We start from the raw sequence: 21240 nt of genomic DNA, 5'->3' as shown, positions 1-21240 counted from the left end.
GTTATCAGCAATGTCCCCTCCCGAGGGAGGAGTGATTGTGGTCACTCAGAGAGAGATAAGGCAAACTGCCCCCTTGACAAAGATAATCTACCACACAGATGGGGATGGAAAACATCTTGCCTCGCAATCTTCAACAGGAGCGAAAGGAACGAGTTTTGTTTTATAATGGAGCGAAAGGAGCGAGTTTTATTTTATAATAGAGCAAAAGGAGTGAGTTTTATTTTATAATGGAGCGAAAGGAGTGAGTTTTATTTTACAATGGAGCGAAAGGAGCGAGTTCAGTTTGGAATTGGTTCTGGCAGAGTCTGAGCCCTGGCAGGGAATTCCCCTTGGATCCCTGGGGGTGCCCAGGAGATGTTGGGATCCCCTGGGACACTTGGAGCTGGCAGGGCTGACATTGAATTTCCCACCCAAACCACGCTGGAATTCAATCATTTCATCCATTTCTTTATTCCCTAACCCATTTTAAACCATTTTCTGCTCTGGGAATTCTCTGCCACAGCCTCCCCACCTTCCCAGGGATGGAACAGCCCCAAATCCCCTGGGAATTCTCTGCCACAGCCTCCCCTCCTTCCCAGGAAGGATTTTTTCCCAAAACTTCCTTTAAATTTCCCTTTTTTTTCAGCCTCTTGAATGTGGAATATTCCATCAGGATCCTTCCAGTGCTGGAATCAGCTCCTGCTCCTTGATTCACTCCTGAGAAAGAGAATTCCTGTTATTGTGATAACTCCTTTATCACATTAAATGTTGTGATTTAATCCAGGAGGATTGGGGGCAGGGCTGCTGCATCCAGGGGCTGGGAGCTTTATTTTATTCCCAATTATCCCTGAAGGATTTTGGTGATTTTCCAGAGAACAAACACCAATGCAGCCTGGCTGTGGCAGAGACTGAAATGAGAATTATTTTGCCTCTGCTGCAAAAAATTTTGCATCTACTGTTCTAAAAGGAGTGGTGAGTCCCCAGTGCTGAGGAGCTGTGCCCCAAATCCTCTGGGAATTCTCTTCCACAGCCTCCTCTCCTTCCCAGGGAGGATTTTTCCCAAAACTTCCTGTAAATTCCCCTTTTTTCAGCCTCTTGAATGTGGAATATTCCATCAGGATCCTTCCAGTGCTGGGATTCCTCAGGGTCTCCTCCTCCTGCACAGCCAGCTCGGAGGTGTTGCTGAGGCGGATTTTGGGCAAGAACCAGCGGGAGCAGCTGCTTTTAGCAGTGCTGGGGAAACTTCACGCCCAAAAATTCCCTCCCAAATCTTCCTTACAAAATTTCCCTCCCCAAATATTCCTACCCAAATCTTCCCTCCCAAATCTTCCTACCCAAAAATTCCCTCCCAAATATTCCCTCCCAAAACTTCACTCCCAAATATTCCCTCCCAAATATTCCTTACAAAATTTCCCTCCCCAAATCTTCCCTCCCCAAATGTTCCCTCACCAAATCTTCCTTTCCCAAATCTTCCCTCCCCAAATTTCCCTCCCAAATCTTCCCTTCCAAGTCTTCCCTCCCAAATCTTCCTTCCCCAAAACTTCCCCCCAAATCTTTCCTCCCAAATTTTCCTTCCTAAATCTCTCCCAAAATTTCCCTCCCAAAATGTCCCTCCCCAGATCTTCCCTCCCCAAATCTTCCCTCCCCAAATTTCCCTCCCAAATCTTCCCTCCCCAAATTTCCCTCCCAAATCTTCCCTTCCAAGTCTTCCCTCCCAAATATTCCTACCCAGATCATCCCTCCCAAATCTTCCCTTCCAAGTCTTCCCTCCCAAATATTCCTACCCAGATCATCCCTCCCAAATCTTCCCTTCCAAGTCTTCCCTCCCAAATATTCCTACCCAGATCATCCCTCCCAAATCTTCCCTTCCAAGTCTTCCCTCCCAAATATTCCTACCCAGATCTTCCCTCCCAAATCTTCCCTCCCCAACTTTTCCTTCCCAAATATTCCTTCCCAAAGATTCCTGCCCAAATATGCCTTCCCCAAAACTCCCCTCCCAAATTTTCCTTCCCAAATCTTCCTCCCAAAACTTCCCTCCCCAAAACTTCCCTCCCAAATATTCCTTCCCCAAAACTTTCCCCCCAAATCTTTCCTCCCCAAACTTCCTTCCCAAATCTTCCTTCCCGAATATTCTCTCCCCAAATCTTCCCTCCCAAAACTTTCCTCCCAAGTGTTCCCTGCCAAATATTCTCTCCCAAATCTTCCTTCCCCAAACTTCCCTCGCCAAATTTCCCTCCCAAATTTTCTCTCCTAAATCTTCCCTTCCAAATCTTCACTCCCCCAAATCTTCCTCCCAGATTTTCTCTCCCAAATCTTCCCTCCCAAATTTTCCCTCCCAAATCTTCCTCTCCCTAAATTTTCCCTCCCAAATCTTCCCTCGCCAAATATTCCTTGCCCAAATCTTCCTTCCCAAATCCTCCCTCCCCAAACTTCCCTCCCAAATCTTCCCCCCCAAATTTTCCCTCTCAAAACTTCCCTCCCAAATCTTTCCTCCCAAATCTTTCCTCCCAAATCTTCCTTCCTAAATCTTCTCTCCCAAAATTTCTCTCCCAAAATGTCCCTCCCCAGATCTTCCCTCCCCAAATATTCCTTTCCCAAATTTTCTCTCCCAAATCTTCCCTCCCAAATATCCCTTCCCCAAAACTTCCATCCCAAATATTCCTTCTCCAAATCTTCCCTCCCCAAATCTTCCTCCTAGATTTTCTCTCCCAAATCTTGCCTCCCAAATATTCCTACCCAGATCTTCCCTCCCCAAATCTTCCCTCCCCAAATGTTCCCTCACCAAATCTTCCTTTCCCAAATCTTCCCTCCCCAAATTTCCCTCCCAAATCTTCCCTTCCAAGTCTTCCCTCCCAAATCTTCCTTCCCCAAAACTTCCCCCCAAATCTTTCCTCCCAAATTTTCCTTCCTAAATCTCTCCCAAAATTTCCCTCCCAAAATGTCATTATTATTATTATTATTATTATTATTATTATTATTATTATTATTATTATTATTATCATCTCCTGTCTCTTTTTCCCCTTCACAATTCCTTTGGCCTTGAAGGATTTGCTGATGGTGGGCCTGGGGTTTCTCCTGCCTTGGTGCAGTTTTTGTGGGCAAACATTCTGATCAGAAAACGTGGGATTTGGTGGCCTGTTGGAGCCACTCAGTGACAGCTTTTGTCGCCGTTTAATTTGATGATTGCCAAGCTTTTTGAATGAAATAATCTCTCACCACTCCTTTTTCCCTCAGCCTGGATTTTATGGGGCCCCACAAATGATGGTGGGGATCAGAGAGGCTTTAAAGGACACGAGCCGAGGGCTGAGTCTGAATTTTCTTTTGGGATTCAACTGGAGGTCAAAGGCTCTGAAGAAGGAGCTGCTGCAGCCGCCATATGGCCGGGAGAGAATGGCTCTCCCTCTGCCTTCCATTCCCTTTTTCCCCATAAAAAACCAGCTGGGTTGGCCAGGAGATGGAAAAGGGGGAACCTGGGAGGAGTTGGGGTGTCCTGGGGTTGATTTGGGGTTTGCAGTGTGAGGGGAGGCGGAAGGGAACCAGGCCATTGATAGGAATAAACCCCCCAGTCACGGAATTTGGAATATTTACAAGTTAATTTGCCACAGGATACCCAACTACAGACCTGAGCACATCTGATTTTTCAGATTGAGCGGTTTCTTGCCTGTTTTGGTGCTCCCAGAGGAGAATTCCTCTGAGCTGCAAGGTCTGTGTGCCCTTGCCAGCGCTGTTTTTGTCACCTTTGGAGTCCTGGTCCGTTTTTTTCACATTTTTTTAATTAGCAAAGACCCAGAGTGTGTTTAAAATGGCACCAGAAGGCAGGCAGAGCTATATTTATTCCCAACCCAGTCTCAACATCTGGGACAAGAGGAATTTTTCCAGCAGAGTTGGGTCAGGTTTCAAGTGTCTCAATTAGCGATGTTTCCTTCCTAATAATCCCCAAAAGTGGGGAAAATATAAAGTGGGAAATCCTTAACTTCTTACCCATTAATTCCTTTTGTTCTTCTGCCTTCCCTGTTCACCATATCCCAAATTTCACACTTCTTGGCTTTCTGCATTCCTCAGTTCTGCCTCCCCAAACTCCTGGAAGCAAAAAGCTGATGGCAAAAAAAGGGGATTTTAATTCTGTAAGCAGCCTGATCCTGGGCACTAATTTGCAGCAAGGATTAATTTTCTCGTTAGCTGGTGTGTGATTGTGATCCCCTCAGAACAATGGAGCTGTGCAGGATCTCAGCTGATTAAAGCCTTCCATTTCATTCATTTTACATCCTCTCGTCTCCAACTGGAATTTGGTTTGTTTTTTTTTTACCTTGGAAACAGCCATGTGAAGCTTTTGGATTTGTTTTATTGTGACAGCAAAGCTGGAACTGCAGAGGAATTCCTGATAATTCCTTGGGAATTGCTGCTCTAGGAATACCTGGGGCTGATCTGTTTGAAATGCAGCATCCTCTGCTTCGGGCTGGATCTGCAGAGGGCAGAAATGTCATGTACAGGTGAAACCCTTGGTGGGAAAAAAGAATCTGGGAAAAAAGCAGAGCTGTTCCACCCCTCAGTGGGTTTCCTACAAAAACGAGCGTGATCTGACAATTCTGTAAAATGAGGATTCTGAGGGAGCAGTGCCTCGTGCTAGAGCTGCATCCTTTGGACAGGAAAATCCAGTGGAGTCTGAGATAATCAGAGAGAATATTGCAAATTCCATGAGCGGGGAATAATTTGGGTGGTTTGGGCAGGAGGGGATAATTTGCACTCAGATAAAACACTGAGCTCTGTGTTTGAAAGAGAATCTTTGGGAAGCTTTGGAAGCAGCTGATCCAGACAAAGTCATGGCCAGGATAAAATGATCAGGAATAAATTCTGGAATAAAATCTGGAATTATTTGCAAGATAATCTAAATTCCCTGAGCAGGGAATAATTTGGGTGGTTTGGACAGGAGGGGATAATTTGCCCTCAGATAAAACACTGAGCTCTGAGCTTGGGCAAGGCTGCAGGAAGAAAATGAAGAAGAATCTTTGGGAAGCTTTGGAAGCAGCTCATCCAGGAAAAAATGATCAGGAATAAATGATCAGGAATCAATTCTGCAATTTTGGGCTGCTGCTGGGTGCAGTGATTTGTGTTTGGGGGATGTGGTGTTTCCAAAAATTGAGGGGATGCAGGGAATGGGGGTCAAGCTCCTGCCTGGAGATCCCCAGTGCCCAAATATTAAAATAAAATCAGATGTGAGAAACCCTGAATTTCATCCCCCTGCCTAACACGTGTTCCCCAAAGAATAATTTAGGAAATACTGATTTTTAGTCTTTTGTGCTGGTTAATAATAAGATGCCACATGAGTATTTTTAAAATGCTGATTGTGGCAGTGAAAGTAATAAAGTATATAGAAGTATAAAGAAGTGTCTAGAAGAATAAAGTATAAAGAAGAGAATAAAATGAAAACAACAATAAATATAACAATAAAACAACAATAAATATAACAATAAAATAAAAATAAATAAAAAGCAACAATAAATATACCAATCAAATTAAAAACAACACCCCATTTTGGGGAAGGGAAAAAAATAGACTTTTATGTAAAGATTCAGTGGAAAGTCAATGCTGCATGTGTTAATCGAGCTGAATTCCCAGGGGATGTTTTGTTTTTGGGGTCAGGAGGCAGATGGCTCTGCCTCGCGCCTCCTCCTGCAGCAGCTGCCGCAGCCCAAAGGAGGAATTCTTGGGAAAGCTGGAACACGGATTTATTTGGAATAGTTAAATAACAAAGCTCTTGAGTTGTAGCTTGACAAATGTAAATTTAGGCACCAGACAATGTCGCATTTTGGGAATTTTGTTTTGACTTTTAGCACTCTCACCTGTTGTGAGGTCACAGATATTCCTTCCCATCTTTGTGTGATTTTTATGCAGAAAATAGATAATAAATAAGGAGGAATTATTAAGAACAGGCACAGATTTATTTGGTATAGTTAAATAACAAAGCACTTGAGTTGTAGCTTGGTAAATGTAAATTGAGGTGCCAGACAATGTCGCATTTTGGGAATTTTGTTTTGACTTTTAGCACTCTCACCTGTTGTGAGGTCACAGATATTCCTTCCCATCTTTGTGTGATTTTTATGCAGAAAATAGATAATAAATAAGGAGGAATTATTAAGAACAGGCACAGATTTATTTGGAATAGTTAAATAACAAAGCCCTTGAGTTGTAGCTTGGCAAATGTAAATTTAGGTTTCAGACAATGTCGCATTTTGGGAATTTTGTTTTGACTTTTAGCACTCTCACCTGTTGTGAGGTCACAGATATTCCTTCCCATCTTTGTGTGATTTTTGTGCAGAAAATTGGCAATAAATAAAAATGAATTCTTTGGAAAGGTGGAACACGGATTTATTTGGAATAGTTAAATAACAAAGCCCTTGAGTTGTAGCTTGGCAAATGCAAATTTAGGTTTCAGACAATGTCGCATTTTGGGAATTTTAGTGCTCTCCCCCATTGGGAGGTCACAGATATTCCTTCCCATCTGTGTGATTTTTGTGCAGAAAATTGGCAATAAATGAAGAGGAATTCTTGGGAAAGCTGGAACATGGATTTATTTGGAATAGTTAAATCAACAAAGCTCTTGAGTTGTAGCTTGGCAAATGTAAATTTAGGTGCCAGACAATGTCACATTTTGGGAATTTTGTTTTGTCTTTTAGCAGTCTCACCTGTTGTGAGGTCACAGCTATTCCTTCCCATCTTTGTGTGATTTTTATGCAGAAAGTAGGCAATAAATGAGGAGGAATTATTAGGAAAGCTGGAACACGGATTTATTTGGAATAGTTAAATAACAAAGCTCTTGAGTTGTAGCTTGGCAAATGCAAATTTAGGTTTCAGACAATGTCGCATTTTGGGAATTTTAGCACTCTCACCTGTTGTGAGGTCACAGATATTCCTTCCCATCTTTGTGTGATTTTTATGCAGAAAGTAGGCAATAAATGAGGAGGAATTATTAGGAAAGGGGGAGGGCAATAAATAAAGAGAAACTATTAGGAAAGGTGGAACAGGCAAGGATTTAGTTGGAATAGTTAAATAACAAAGCAGTTAAATAACTGAAGTAAATAATAGTAGTTAAAATAAATTAAATAACTTAATAGTAGTTAAATAACTTAAATTATTATTAACTTACAAGTCAAGTTATTTAACTTAATCATTAAATAACTTGAGTTGTAGCTTGGCAAATGCAAATTTAGGTGCCAGACAATGTCGCATTTTGGGAATTTTGTTTTGACTTTTAGCGCTCTCCCCCATTGGGAGGTCACAGATATTCCTTCCCATCTTTGTGTGATTTTTGTGCAGAAAATTGGCAATAAATAAAGAGGAATTATTAGGAACAGGCACAGATTTATTTGGAATAGTTAAATAACAAAGCTCTTGAGTTGTAGCTTGGCAAATGTAAATTTAGGCACCAGACAATGTCGAATTTTGTAAATTTTGTTTTGACTTTTAGCACTCTCACCTGTTGTGAGGTCACAGATATTCCTTCCCATCGTTGTGAGATTTTTGTGCAGAAAATTGGCAATAAATGAAGAAGAATTCTTGGGAAAGCTGGAACACGGATTTATTTGGAATAGTTAAATAACAAAGCTCTTGAGTTGTAGCTTGGCAAATGTAAATTGAGGTGCCAGGCAATGTCACATTTTGGGATTTTGGGAATGTTTGTTTGGTTTTTTTACCTTCAATAAACCACCTGCTGCTTTTCCATGCCCTGCTTTTGGTGCTGCAGACACACTAAGTTTTCCTTTCGGTCATTTGTGGTTTTATAGGGCTCCTCCTCCCGCGTTCTCTTTTACGAGGTGCAATAATCAGAACGTGACAAATTTATATTTTTATGGATGTGAAAAATGCATGTATTTTATAACTGGCTTTTTGCAGATATTCAAATGAATATTATATGTGTTGTGTTAGAAAGTAATGCTGGATTCATTCTCTTAAGTAGTGTGGTAAATAGAGTTTTAGGTTATAAAAATGTTGAAATAGAAACGATGCTATGTAGGATGCTTTTTGTAAAGAAAGGACTCACAGTGAGAGAGCAGCCACAGGACACCTGAATCTTTCAGAGAAATAGGATTTATTGCTCCATTATCAGAAGAAACTTTTTCACAATGGAGCAGCTGTTTCTGCTTTTGTGGAGTGGATGGATGAAGCGCTGATTGACAAAGCACCTCCAGAGCCCTTCAGTGGAGGGGATTATTCAAATATTAAACTCTCCTGTCAGATTTGGGAATCACTTCCCAGCTTCTCTGTGATCTCTGTGAAAAACGCCAAGCACTTGTTTTGAAAATTTTCGAAGTTTCATAGGAATCAAATGGTTATAAAAATAGGAATACAATTAGAGTAATAGTAATTGGGACAATTTGAATTAGGACAATAGAGACAAAGAGTTATGGATGTCCGGGTACCTTTTTCTGGGCAAAATAAGCCTGTAAAAGGACACACATTAACAAAAGATTAACTTTTAAAATAATAAAAAATAAAAATAAATAAAACAAAACAATAACCTATTGCATATTCATACACTTCATACATGATGCATAAATTCCATTCAAACACAGGATTCTGTCAACTTCTTCCTCTGAATCCTAACGGTGCCTTTGAGGTGGGAAGAAGTTCATTTCATCTGATAACGGAGCAATAAATTCATTTTCTCTGAAAGATTCAGGTGTCCTGTGGCTGCTATCTCACTGTGAGTCCTTCCTTTACAAAAAGATATCTTACATTTTATTGGTTACTTTCTATTAGTTAGTTTTTCTTATTAGTTTCTATTTTAGTTATTAGTTATTAATTAGTTTTTATTATTTAGTTTCTGTTTCAACATTTTGTTATAACCTAAAACTCTATTTACCACACTACTTAAGGGAATTAACCCAGCATTACTCTCTAACACAACACATGTAATATTCATTTGAATATTTGCCAAAAGCCAATCATATAATCCATGCATTTTTCACAATCTCCTATCCCCCAATTTGATGCAATTAACGGGACGCAGAACCAGCACGAAGTTGGATGCTCAACCCTTCGGGTTTTCTTTCATTTTCGTTTCTTTTTAAGACTTCACAAAGTCCTGGCATCGTGTTTTTAACAACATTTTGGCCGGGATCCCCCCCAGCTCCTCCCGTGGAGCCGTTGCTATGGTTCCCCCCCTTTTTTGGGGGACAAAGGTTGGCATCTGGGTCCTCCCCAGCCCAACTGTGCCCTTTGACTCCCTCCCCTTTTCACACCCCTCGCTCGGCTTGGCCTCCTGCTCCATCCCAGGGGGTTCCCATGGAAACAGCAGAGGAAATTTGAAAAGAGAAGCACAAAGGGGCTGCTTCATTTGAATTTGAACAAGGGGAGGAAGGCTCCTTGTAGTTCATCTTTGTGCAGCGTGGAAACCCCAAATTTATCTCCTGAAAGTTGCTTTCAATTTGTAAACTTGTTTGTGTTCCCTGTTTCTTGATTTGGAGGACAAAAGTTGTCGTGTCCGTGGCGCTGAGCGAGGAGAAACATCTTTCTTTATCAATTTATAAATTCAGCATCTTTCTTTATCAATTTATAAATTCAACATCTTCTTTATCAATTTATAAATTCAGGGAGACAGCTCTGGTCAGCCACTCGTTTTCCTCTCCCCCCTCACAGCTCCAAAAACACCACTTATGTTTTTAACATTTCTCACTGAAAACTCACGTTTATTACATATTTTCCACTCAATGAGATTGTCAGTTAATTACCTGCATTCTGCCTTTGTGAGAACGGCAAATTTATCTTCTGAAAGTTGCTTTCAATTTGTAAATTTGTTTATATTCTCTGTTTCTTGATTTGGAGGACAAAAGTTGTCATGTCCATGGTGCTGAGCAAGGAGAAACATCTTTCTTTATCAATTTATAAATTCAACATCTTTCCTTATCAATTTATAAATTCAACATCTTTCTTCATAAATTTATAGATCCAGGGAGACAATGCTGGTCAGCCACTCGTTTTCCTCTCCCCCCTCACAGCTCCAAAAACACCACTTATGTTTTTAACATTTCTCACGGAAAACTCACACGTATTACATATTTTCCACTCAATCAGATTGTGAATTAATTATCTGCATTCTGCCTTTGTGAGAATGGCAAATTTATCTCCTGAAAGTTGCTTTCAATTTGTAAACTTGTTTATGTTCCCTGTTTCTTGATTTGGAGGACAAAAGTTGTCACGTCCATGGTGTTAAGCGAGGAGAAACATCTTTATAAATTTATAAATTCATAAATTCAGGGAGACAGCTCTGGTCAGCCACTCATTTTCCTCTCCCCCCTCACAGCTCCGAAAACACCACTCATGTTTTTAACATTTCTCACTGAAAACTCACGTGTATTACATGTTTTCCACTCAATGAGATTGTCAATTATCTGCATTCTGTCCTTGAGAACCAGCAGAGCCAGGGCTGAGTCCCTGCTCCCGAGGATTCATTCTCCTCTCCTTATTCCACTTTTTAACCCTCGCGGTGCAGGTGCAGCGCGGGGATGGAACCGCAGAGGATAATGAGGGGATAAAGTTTGGCCTTGGATTTCAGGTTTAGCTGCTTGTTGTCAATAACGAAGGGCAAAAAAAAAAAAAAAGGCAAGGAAACAAAAATATCGTGAGATGGTGACATTTTATCTGAGGGTTTTGCAAATGTGTTAAATTATCAGGTTTGATGTAAATGCGTTAAAGGACAGGGAAGTCACTCTGCCTCCAGGTTTTCCTCCATGGCTTTTTGAGTGACAAATTATCCAATCCTTCTTTACCTCACCAAGAAAAATGAGTTATTTGGGAATCTGTCCTAAAAATCTCGTGGCTAAAACACCAACACTGCAGAGCACTCAGACATTTTCTTCCCTCTTCCTTTGCAAACCATTCCTCACAATAACCTTCATTAAGTGGCATCACAAAAAAAAGACAATTCTCCAGCTCCAGGCCCCTTTTTTCCCTGGCACCACGGGAGGCTGGCCTCTTTTGTCTGGGCATTACAAACTTCCAGCCTTTTAAAAATTTCCATTTTGCCTCCCCTCCCACTCAGCAGTGGAGGTTCCAGGGTCACGGAGGGGACTCGGGAGAGCTGATCCATCAGAAAGGAGCAGGTTCGTGGATTAAAGACGGTCAAGAAGAATAACCCGTCTCCGCCCTAAAACTCTTGAGTTTTTCACCCTGTGATAAATTATACTACTGTCTGTTTTACACACTCGTAGATTCTAATTCATCCTAAAGTTTTGGAAGTTTTCTCTGTGGGCAAAGGTTAAAAGCAGTGTTCTCCTGGGAATTTGGACTTCTCGGGACAGGTAGAGGAATATTCTCTGTGCCCTGCGTTCCTGTGGATTTTTTGTTTGTTTTTTAATTTTTGTTTGGGTTAGGATTGAAGGTATTTGAGGCAATATTTGTGTTTAGATCTAGGTGTTTATTGTTTTTATTAGTGTTATAATTTTGTGGTTGTGAGTTTTGCAGTCTTTTATTATTAAGGTATAAAATGGTATAAAATGGTTAACTATTTCTTGTTATAAGGTCTTTTAAGAATCAACTATCTAATTAAGAAATGACACTTAGATTATTTTCACTTTTAACTCAATAATTGATCCTTCAAAGTCCACATTGCAGACTTTTTTGCCCAATCACAAAATACCACCCAAACCCATGAAAAGGGAGGCAGAAGAAGGTGAGGAACAATAACTTGTCTCCACCCTAAAACCTCCATCCTCCTTCATCTTTATTTCTGTATCCTAAAACCCTGAACTCTGAGTTTTCCACCTTGTGATATCACACACCTCTAACCAACTACACGCTCACAATCCCAATTTTGTTAATTAATTTTGGCAGTCTTCAGTCAAATGCAGTGTTCTTGTGTGAGTCTGTGAATTTTAGCACAGAAAGTTTAAAATTCTCAGCATCCAAGGCTTCCAACAGGCTCCAACAGGAGGGGAACCTTGTTTGTCTTCTGGAGAATCCATCCCTAATTTTGCAGAGCCCAGGGATCCCCACCTGGGCTGTGTCCCTCTCCAGTCGTGTTATAAATGAGAAGCTTGACTAGGCCAATATTCAAGCAGCAATCAATTTATTAATTAGTATGGTAAAGTATGAGCAGGGCAGCGCTGGGTACAGTGGGGGAAGTTTTCCTTACAGGTATTTATTTTTAGGGGTACTCATGAGTTTTCTCAGCAGTTTCTATTCCCAATTTTTACTCATCAGCAGTTCCTATTCCCAATTTTTACGTCACAATTCTATACACTATTGTGATTTAGTTTTTCTCAGGATGTATCTCAAAAAGGAGTATTCCCAGATGGTGGTGGTCTGGTTTCCAAAAGAAGAAAGATGAATCTTATCTGGTGAGGTCCAGCTCCCCAGATGTGGGAACACCTTTTAATTGCAAGGACTATAAATCTCATAACAGTGATGTCCAGCTTCCCTTGGTCGAAACTGTTATAAATGAGAAGCTTGACTAGGCCAATATTCAAGCAGCAATCAATTTATTAATTAATATGGTAAAGTATGAGCAGGGCAGCGCTGGGTACAGTGGGGGAAGTTTTCCCTCCAACTGCACACCCATAGTTGGGGTTTACAGGTATTTATAAGTATTTATTATATAAATACAGGTATTTATATAGATAGTCTAAATATTTATATAATATATTTATATATATTATAAATATCTATAATATTTATATATTCATAAGCTTTCTCAGCAGTTTCTATTCCCAATTTTTACATCACAATTCTATACACGGTTGTAATTTAATTTTTCCCAGGACGTATCTCAAAAAGGAGTATCCCCAGATGATGGTGGTCTGGTTTCCAAAAAAAGAAAGATGAATCTTATCTGGTGGGTCCACCTTTTAATTGCAAGGACTATAAATCTCATAACACTGATGTCCAGCTTCCTTTGGTCCAAACTATTAATTCTTGAGTTGATGTCCATCTTCTCTTCTCAAGCTGCTTTTCTCTGTTTTGTTAAGGCGTGAGATAAGCACGTTTCTTTTATATATATTCCAAGGATACAAGCAATATTCTAAAATTATTCTTCAAAAGGTTATTATTGCAAAACTCTTTAAGGCTTAGCTACAAGCAAAGAGCAGCATCCTTAAAGCTTTAATTTAAGTTCTCCTAAATCAAGCAAGGTTAATTGTGAACAAAGGATAGGTTCAAAGGCCTCTTCCATGCTTTACTTTCCTCAGTTATTATTAGAATTATAACGGTCCCATGGTCAGTCTCCACACATATCACATAAAAAAGGGGATTTTGCAGTTATTCAGTGAGAAAACACACTGCTCTGGCCTTGGCCGTCTTCCTTTAGGAGTTCAGTGCAGCCTTTCCTGCTTTTGCACTCTGATCCCACTGATCCCGTTCTGTGTCCATTCCCCCTTCCAGACTGTGAAAAATCACTTGGTGCTTTTAGACTCCAATCACTTGTTTTTAAAATTTTTAAAGTTTCATTGTAATAAAATGGTTATAAAAATAGTGATACAATTAGAGTAATAATTATTTGGACAATTTGAATTAGGACAATATGAGACAATAGAGATAAAGAGTTATGGACGTCCAGGTACCTTTTCTGGGAAGGAGACAAAGAGTTATGGATGTCCAGGTACCTTTTTCTGGGCAGCATGAGCTTGAAAAAAGACACGTGTTAACAAAGGATTAACTTTTAAAATAATAAAAAATAAAAATAAATAAATTAAAATAAAACAACAGCCTGTTGCATATTCATGCACCTCATACATGATGCATAAATTCCATTCAAACACAGGATTCTGTCTGGTCATCCTCAGCTTCTTCCTCTGAATCCTGACAGCGCCTTCGAGGTGGGAAGAAGTTCATTTCTTCTGATAAGAGGGCAATGAATTATTTTTCTTTTTCTTTTTCTCTGAAAGATTCAGGTGTCCTGTGGCTGCTATCTCGCTGTGAGTCCTTTCTTTACAAAAAAAGGTATCCTACGTAGTATAGTTTCTATTTGAACATTTTTTATAACCTAAAACTATATTTACCACACAGCTTAAGAGAATTAATCCAGCATCACTTTCTAACACAACACATATCATATTCATTTGAGTATTTGCAAAAAGCCAATCGTAAAATACACTCATTTTTCACCCAGACTCACCTGCAGGATATCCCATCCACATCCTGACATTTTTAGGTCATTTACTCTTTAAAAAGATTTCACAGAGGTTCATCCACAGATATTTACTTTTCTTTATTCTGTTTAATGGGGAAAGAATTTGGAATTATCCTCTGCAGAGCAGTTGCATAATCTTTTTGTGTTCCCTTGTTTCCCTCCCCTCTCTCTTATTAATCCCATTATTGTTTGGCCTCGTCCTGCTTGGGAGTGTTCCAGAGATTTTCCCCAAAACTCTGTGGTACAGACCAGCCTCAACAGGGAGAAAATCCTGGACTTTTGAGGGCAAAATATTCATTAATCTATTTTGAGAGCGCTAAAAACCCTTTTAGGGTGCTGCAGAAACAAATAAATGCAGGCACTGTGGGAATTCCTGTCAAATATTTGTCTGGTTAATTATTAACTGAAAAATTAAGTCAGGGGCTTGGGTTTGTCCTCAGTTTTGATGAGGATTTTGGGATTGGTGGATACCAGCTGCTTGGCCAGTGGAAAAGTGGGATACAATTGCAATTATTTTTAATTCTTTGCCCTCTCTTATTAATCCCATTATTGTTTGGCCTCATCCTACTTGGGAGTGTTCCAGAGATTTTCCCCAAAACTCTGTGCTACAGAAGAGAGCTGGGAACAAACTCTCAGCCTCAACAGGGAGAAAATCCTGGACTTTTGAGGGCAAAATATTCATTAATCTATTTTGAGAGCGCTAAAAAACCCTTTTAGGGGTGCTGCAGAAAGAAATAAGCGGAGGCACTGTGGGAATTCCTGTCAAATATTTGTCTGGTTAATTATTAACTGAAAAATCAAGTCAGAGGCTTGGGATTGTCCTCAGTTTTGATGAGGATTTTGGGATTGGTGGATACCAGCTGTCTGGCCAGTGGAAAAGAGGGATACAATTGCAATTATTTTTAATTCTTTGCCCTTGTCCTCCCCTGCAGCGTTCAGCTGTGACCTCATTAACTTGGCACTGAATGGAAGGGAGAGTGTTGCCTGATGAATCTGAAATTTTCATTTACAGCGGCTGTGTTCACACATGTTTTCTAGAAAGAGTGGTTTAAAACTGGTTAAAAATTGAAGTCACCCACTAATTATCTTAATTCCTCTATTTAGAAGCGTAAATTAATTTTCATTTAATCCCTTGGAGTAAATTGAGGCATTCTCAGACTTAAGTTTTTCTGTTCTGTATTGTTGTCTGATGAATAGAGAGGCCTGTTTGCAATTCCTTTATTGGGTAAAAGAAATTGATATTGGCATGGACAATTTCTTTGAAATTTTTTTTTTTTAAATCCCAATAAATTCAGCCAGTGTTTGTTCAGAGCCTGCAGGCTCACTATAGAATTATAATCATGAAAAAAAAGGAAAATCTCTTTTTAAAGACTGAAGTTTTCCCCCAACTCCACCTCATTTCCACGTTTTTTGTGTCCGGTTGTGCAGGTGGCTTCTTGGAAGAATTCCATGGCTAATACCAAAATGTAGGGGGATACAGTACGGGTGAATGAAGGTGGTACGGAACGCAATCTTATCCCCTAAAGAGTTGCAGCTGAACCAATTACTAAAGATTAGGAGCAGGCCTGATGTCAACAGGCCCCACCTGCGGCCAATAAGAACAGGGGTGTAAAAGAGTGGATTGGTGGGAGCTGGAGTCAGATGGTGGCTGCTGCGAGGACCAGGAGCAGTCGGTGCTTAGAGGAGCTGCCTGCCAGAAATGCCGAGGGGGTGCGAAACTCTGGCAGTGTGGAATCCTTGCGCTGTAATGATAATAGAACTCTTGAGAGATAAAGACACTAGAACCCTTGAGATATAAGGCAACAAATGGTGACCCCAACGTGATTCAGGGCTAAACTATATTGCCCTGTGGATTCAGGATGCCCTGTGGATTTGGGACTAAACTATATTGACCCATGGATTTGGGATAACCTGTGGATTCAGGGCTAAACTATATTGACCCATGGGTTTGGGATAACCCGTGGATTCGGGACTAAACTCTATTGCTCCATGGATTCAGGATGACCCGTGGATTCGGGACTAAACTCTATTGCTCCATGGATTCAGGATGACCCGTGGATTCAGGGCTAAACTCTATTGCTCCATGGATTCAGGATGACCCGTGGATTCGGGACTAAAGCATATAACCCCGTGGATTCAGGGAAACGGGATTTGACCATATAACCCCATGGATTTGGGGAAACAGGATTTGACTGTATAGCCCTGTGGATTCGGGGAAAATAGGATTTGACTGTATAACCCTGTGGATTCAGGGAAACTGGATTTGACTGTATAACCCCATGGATTCAGGGAAACAGGATTTGACCGTATAACCCCGTGCATTTGGGCAAACAGGATTTGACCGTATAGCCCCGTGGATTTGGGGAAACAGGATTTGACCGTATAACCCCGTGCATTTGGGCAAACAGCATTTGAATACTAAACTACTGGCAAAATATATCAATTACAGCTATTAGTGTTTGTTAAATAGGAGTGCAAAAGACTTTGAAGAGAAGTACTTTGTAAACCGAGAAAAGCTATAAAACTGAGCTAACATTTAGAAATATATATATCTGTACTACTATATGCTGTTTGAACATTTGTATAACTGTTAGTTCTAAATGAAACGCATAAATGTGTCATGATGTCAATGTCAGTGCTTAGAGGAGCTGCCTGCGAGAAATGTCCAGGAGGTGCAAAACTCTGGCAGTGTGGAATCCTTGCACTGTAATGACAACAGAACTCTTGAGATATCAGACAACACCAAAATATGGGAAGTTTTTCCCCAAAATAGGGTTCGGCTAAAGCTCACCTTGTATTTCTGCAGTGGCTTTATTGCCTTGCTCACAGTCCAGGGTGATTTTGTTTGGAGCCCCAGGGGACACTGAGAGAAACTCTCTTGGTTTTTGACCCGGACTTTTGGGTAAATTTACAGGTTTTCCTGAGTAAAATCTGAATTTTGTCCTAATCTGGCCACATCTTCCCAATTAATGCATGGGAAGGGTGCTGAATGCTGCAACTTTAATTTTCTGCTGCTGGAAATTGGCTGAAATCATTTCCAGACCCTGAGAATCCTCACCAAAAAAAATAGTCTGGAGTTAAAAATTGAGAAATTCCTGTTCCTGTGAAATTCCTGTTCTTGGGGAAGGAGGGAGAAGAGAAACTGTGGTGGAGAAAATATGGAATTAAATGGGAGGTGCTGAGATTTGGAGGTGGAGCAGCTTGGTTTGGATGAATCACACTCCAGTAAATGCAGAAAAATGAGGGAAAAAATAAAAAATTCCTCCCTCGGAGGGTGGGGATGGAATTCCCAGAGAATTTGTGGCTGTTCCATCCCTGGAAGTGTCCAAGGCCAGCTTGGAGGAACTGGGGGTAGTGGGAGGTGTCAGAATTTGAACTGGATGAGCTTTGAGGTCCCTTCCCAGCCAAACCATTCCATGACTCTGTGATTCCATCATCCGGGGGACAGCAGGGCTGCAGACCAGGAAAACCGTCCTGAACTATTAATGCAAAGTTTATTTATTATTATTTTTGAATTATTTCCACCAAAAACCAGCTCAGTGTCCTGGACTGGCAGTGCAGGAAAGCATGAGGGAAAAAGAATATAATATCTTTATTAGAATTACTCTGAACAATACATTTTAATTATTTTTCTGTGAAATAGCCTTAATGTTGAGGCCCAAAGATGTAAATTTTCTCTCCCATCCAACTTTAAACAATACATTTTGATAATTTCTTTGTGAAATATCCTTAATTTTGAAGCCCAAAGTTGTAAATTTTCTCTCCCCACAAAAAAACCCTTTTTTGGGGACTTTTTCATGGAGATGCATCATCTTATCCCCTGAGTTCTTTGGGGTTTAATTTGGGCAGAAACTTTGTGGATATTGCAGGATCATTCCTTGAAGGATTTAGGTGAGATTTCTTTTCCTAGGAGCAAAATTCAGCAAAATTCCCTCATTTAACCAATTCCCAAAGAGTTGCTGGTCTTGAGTGTAGCCAAGAGAAGACAGGAAAAGGAATATAATTTGATTAGAATGACTCTAAATGATACATTTTAATCATTTCTCTGTGAAATATCCTTAATTTTGAGGCCCAAAGTTGTAAATTTTCTCTCCCAAAAAAACCCTTTTTTGGGGACTTTTCCATGGAGATGCATCATTTTATCCCCTGAGTTCTTTGGGGTTTAATTTGGGCAGAAACTTTGTGGATTTTGCAGGATCATTCCTGGAAGGATTGAGGTGAGATTTCTTTTCCTAGGAGCAAAATTCAGCAAAATTCCCTCATTTAACCAATTCCCAAGGAAGTTGCTGGTCCTGAGTGTAGCCAGGGAAGACAGGAAAAGGAATATAATTTGATTAGAATGACTCTAAATGATACATTTTAATCATTTCTCTGTGAAATATCCTTAATTTTGAGGCCCAAAGTTGTAAATTTTCTCTCCCAAAAAAACCCTTTTTTGGGGACTTTTCCATCATTTTATCCCCTGAGTTCTTTGGGGTTTAATTTGGGCAGAAACTTTGTGGATATTGGGTCATTCCTGGAAGGATTTAGGTGAGATTTCTTTTCCTAGGAGCAAAATTCAGCAAAATTCCCTCATTTAACCAATTCCCAAGGAAGTTGCTGGTCCTGAGTGTAGCCAGGGAAGACAGGAAAAGGAATATAATATCTTTATTAAAACTACTCTAAACAATACATTTGAATCATTTCTTTGTGAAATATCCTTAATTTTGAGGCCCAAAGTTGTACATTTTCTCTCCCTCCAAAAAAAACCCCTTTTTTGGGGACTTTTCCATGGAGTTGCATCATTTTATCCCCTGAGTTCTTTGGGGTTTAATTTGGGCAGAAACTTTGTGGATTTTGGGTCATTCCTGGAAGGATTTAGGTGAGATTTCTTTTCCTAGGAGCAAAATTCAGCAAAATTCCCTCATTTAACCAATTCCCAAGGAAGTTGCTGGTCCTGGTTGTAGCCAAGGGAAGACGGGATGGTGATTCCTTCTTGGAGAACAATCTCCAACATCCCCAGCTCAGGCATCAGGGCATTTATTCATTCCAGAATTCCAAGGCAGTGGCAAGCAAGGCTTCCCGAATTCCTTCAGCCCGGATGGATTTTCAGCCTCCTGGGTGCCAGAATTCTGCTCTGACTCCTCTGCCACAACAAGAGGGGTTTGTCTGCTCTGCTGTGGGGCTGAGGCTCTGAAATTCACTTTAATTTACCTTAAACCTGAGTCAGGGTGGCCGAGGAAGAGGATAAATAACATTCTGCCCCCTGTGGAAGTGTCTTAGGTGACAACTGGGACTTGCCCTCGTTTTGGGACCATTTGATGGTGACAAAGTTGACATTTAAGGCAGTCAGAGCCCTGCAGATCCCCGTGTTGGTCTGCTAGGAAACAGCTGGGCTTGATGTCAAAATTCAGGAGATTTCTGCCATCCTCATCCTGGTGGAAAAAAAAATAGAAACTGTTCCTAGAGATGGAGCAGTGTGCCCTGGCTGGTGGTGTGAAACACCCTTGCAGCTGCTGGGGGGAAAACCACAGCCAAGCCACACCAGGAGTAGTAGAAGTCATTGAGAATAAAAAGGAAATAAAGAATAATCGAGCCTTTGAGAATATAAAGGAAGTTTTCTTCAGTGGGAGTTTGGAAATTCAGCTTGTCTGGTTGCGTTCTGCGGGGGTTTGGTGTTGTGTGAAGCTGTAAGAATGAAAAGGGGAGGTGAATACAAATGGTGACTTTGAATTTTGGCTGTATTGTCTGCATTTTCCGTCCCATTTGTGATTTATAGAAATCCCTTTTTTTTTTTTTTTTTTTTTTTGAGCACTGAAGAACCTGATCTGGCTGTGAATTCCATCCAGTCAGGGTCAAATCCCCAAACCAATCCCACCAACCTGTTTTCCTCCTTTGCTCGGCAGGAGAAATGTTGGAGCAGGGAGGTGTCGGTGCCAGGCTCCTCTCTGCTGTTATTTTCCAAAGAGACCTCCCTGGGGACGGGAGGAATTGTGTGAGCCTGCCATGGGGGTCAGGGAGGGGAGGAAGAGGAGAAGGAGAAGGAAGAGGAGGAAGGAGAAGGAGGGAGAGGGAGGAGGAGAAGGAGGAGGAGGAAGAAGGAGAGGGAGGAAAAGGAGAAGGGGGAGAAGGAGGAGAAAGAAAGAGGAGGAGAAGAAGGAGAGGGAGGAGAAGGAGAAGAAGGAGAGGGAGGAAGAGGAGGAGGAAAAGGAGAAGGGGAGAGGGAGGAAAAGGAAGAGGAGTAAGAGAGGGAGGAGGAGAAGAAGGAAGGAGAGGGAGAAAGAGAAGGAGGAGATGGAGGAGGAGGAAAAGGAGAAGGAGAGGGAGAAGGAGGAAATGGAGTAGGAGAAGGGGGAGAGGGAGAGGGAGGAGGAGAAGAAAGAGGAAAGAGAGAGAGGAAGAGGAGGAAAAAGGGAGAAGAAGAAGGAAGGAGAGGGAGAAAGAGGAGGAGGAAAAGGAGAAGGGGGAGAAGGAGGAAGAGGAGCAGGAGAGGGAGAAGAAGGAGAAAGAGAGGGAAGGAGAAGAGAAGAAGGTGAAGGAAGGAGAGGGAGAAAGAGAAGGAGGAGTTGGAGGAAGGGGAAAAGGAGGAAGAGGAAGAGGAAGGGAGGAGAAGGAGAGAGAGGGAGGAGGAGAAGAAGGAGAAAGAGAGGAAGAGGAGGAGAAGAAGGAAGAAGGAAGGAGAGGGAGAAAGAGATGGAGGAAGAGGAAAAGGAGAAGGAGGAAGAGGAGGAGGAAAGGGAGAATGAGAGGGAAGAGGAGGAGGGGAAGAAGAGGAGGAGAAGGAGAAGAAAGGAGAGGGAGAAAGAGAAGGAGGAGATGGAGGAGGAGGAAAAGGAGAAGGGGAGTGGGAGGAGGACAAGGAGGAGATGTAGGAGAAGAAGCAGCAGAAAGCAAAGGAGAAGGAGGAGAATGAGAGGGAGAAGAAGAAGGTTGTGGTTGTGGTTGTTGTTGTGGTTGTTGTTGTTGTTGTTGTTGTTGCTCCACTTCTCACCGTGGGTCTCCTTCCCCTCCCCGTGGTGCCAGCAGCACTGGAGCTTCTCCCTGCAGGTCTGGAAGCTGGGGTCACCCTGGGAATGTCACCCTGGCAGGAGATGGGAATGTCACCCTGGCAGGAGATGGGGATGTGTGATTTCTGGGGTCACGCTGGGAATGTCGTCTTT

General features: G+C 41.3%; 1 protein-coding gene across 2 annotated transcripts in view; it reads left to right on the top strand.

Annotated features, from left to right (window-relative positions):
* The window catches only part of FZD3 (frizzled class receptor 3), a 55656-nt gene that overhangs the window by 527 nt on the left and 33889 nt on the right, over window positions 1-21240 (top strand). The gene's annotated exons all lie outside the window — the stretch shown is intronic.

This window comes from Geospiza fortis, unplaced genomic scaffold (assembly GCF_000277835.1).
Source record: "Geospiza fortis unplaced genomic scaffold, GeoFor_1.0 scaffold319, whole genome shotgun sequence".
NCBI lineage: Eukaryota > Metazoa > Chordata > Aves > Passeriformes > Thraupidae > Geospiza > Geospiza fortis.
The sequence above is the reverse complement of the archived record's forward strand: the minus strand, read 5'-3'. Positions and strand labels throughout refer to the sequence as shown.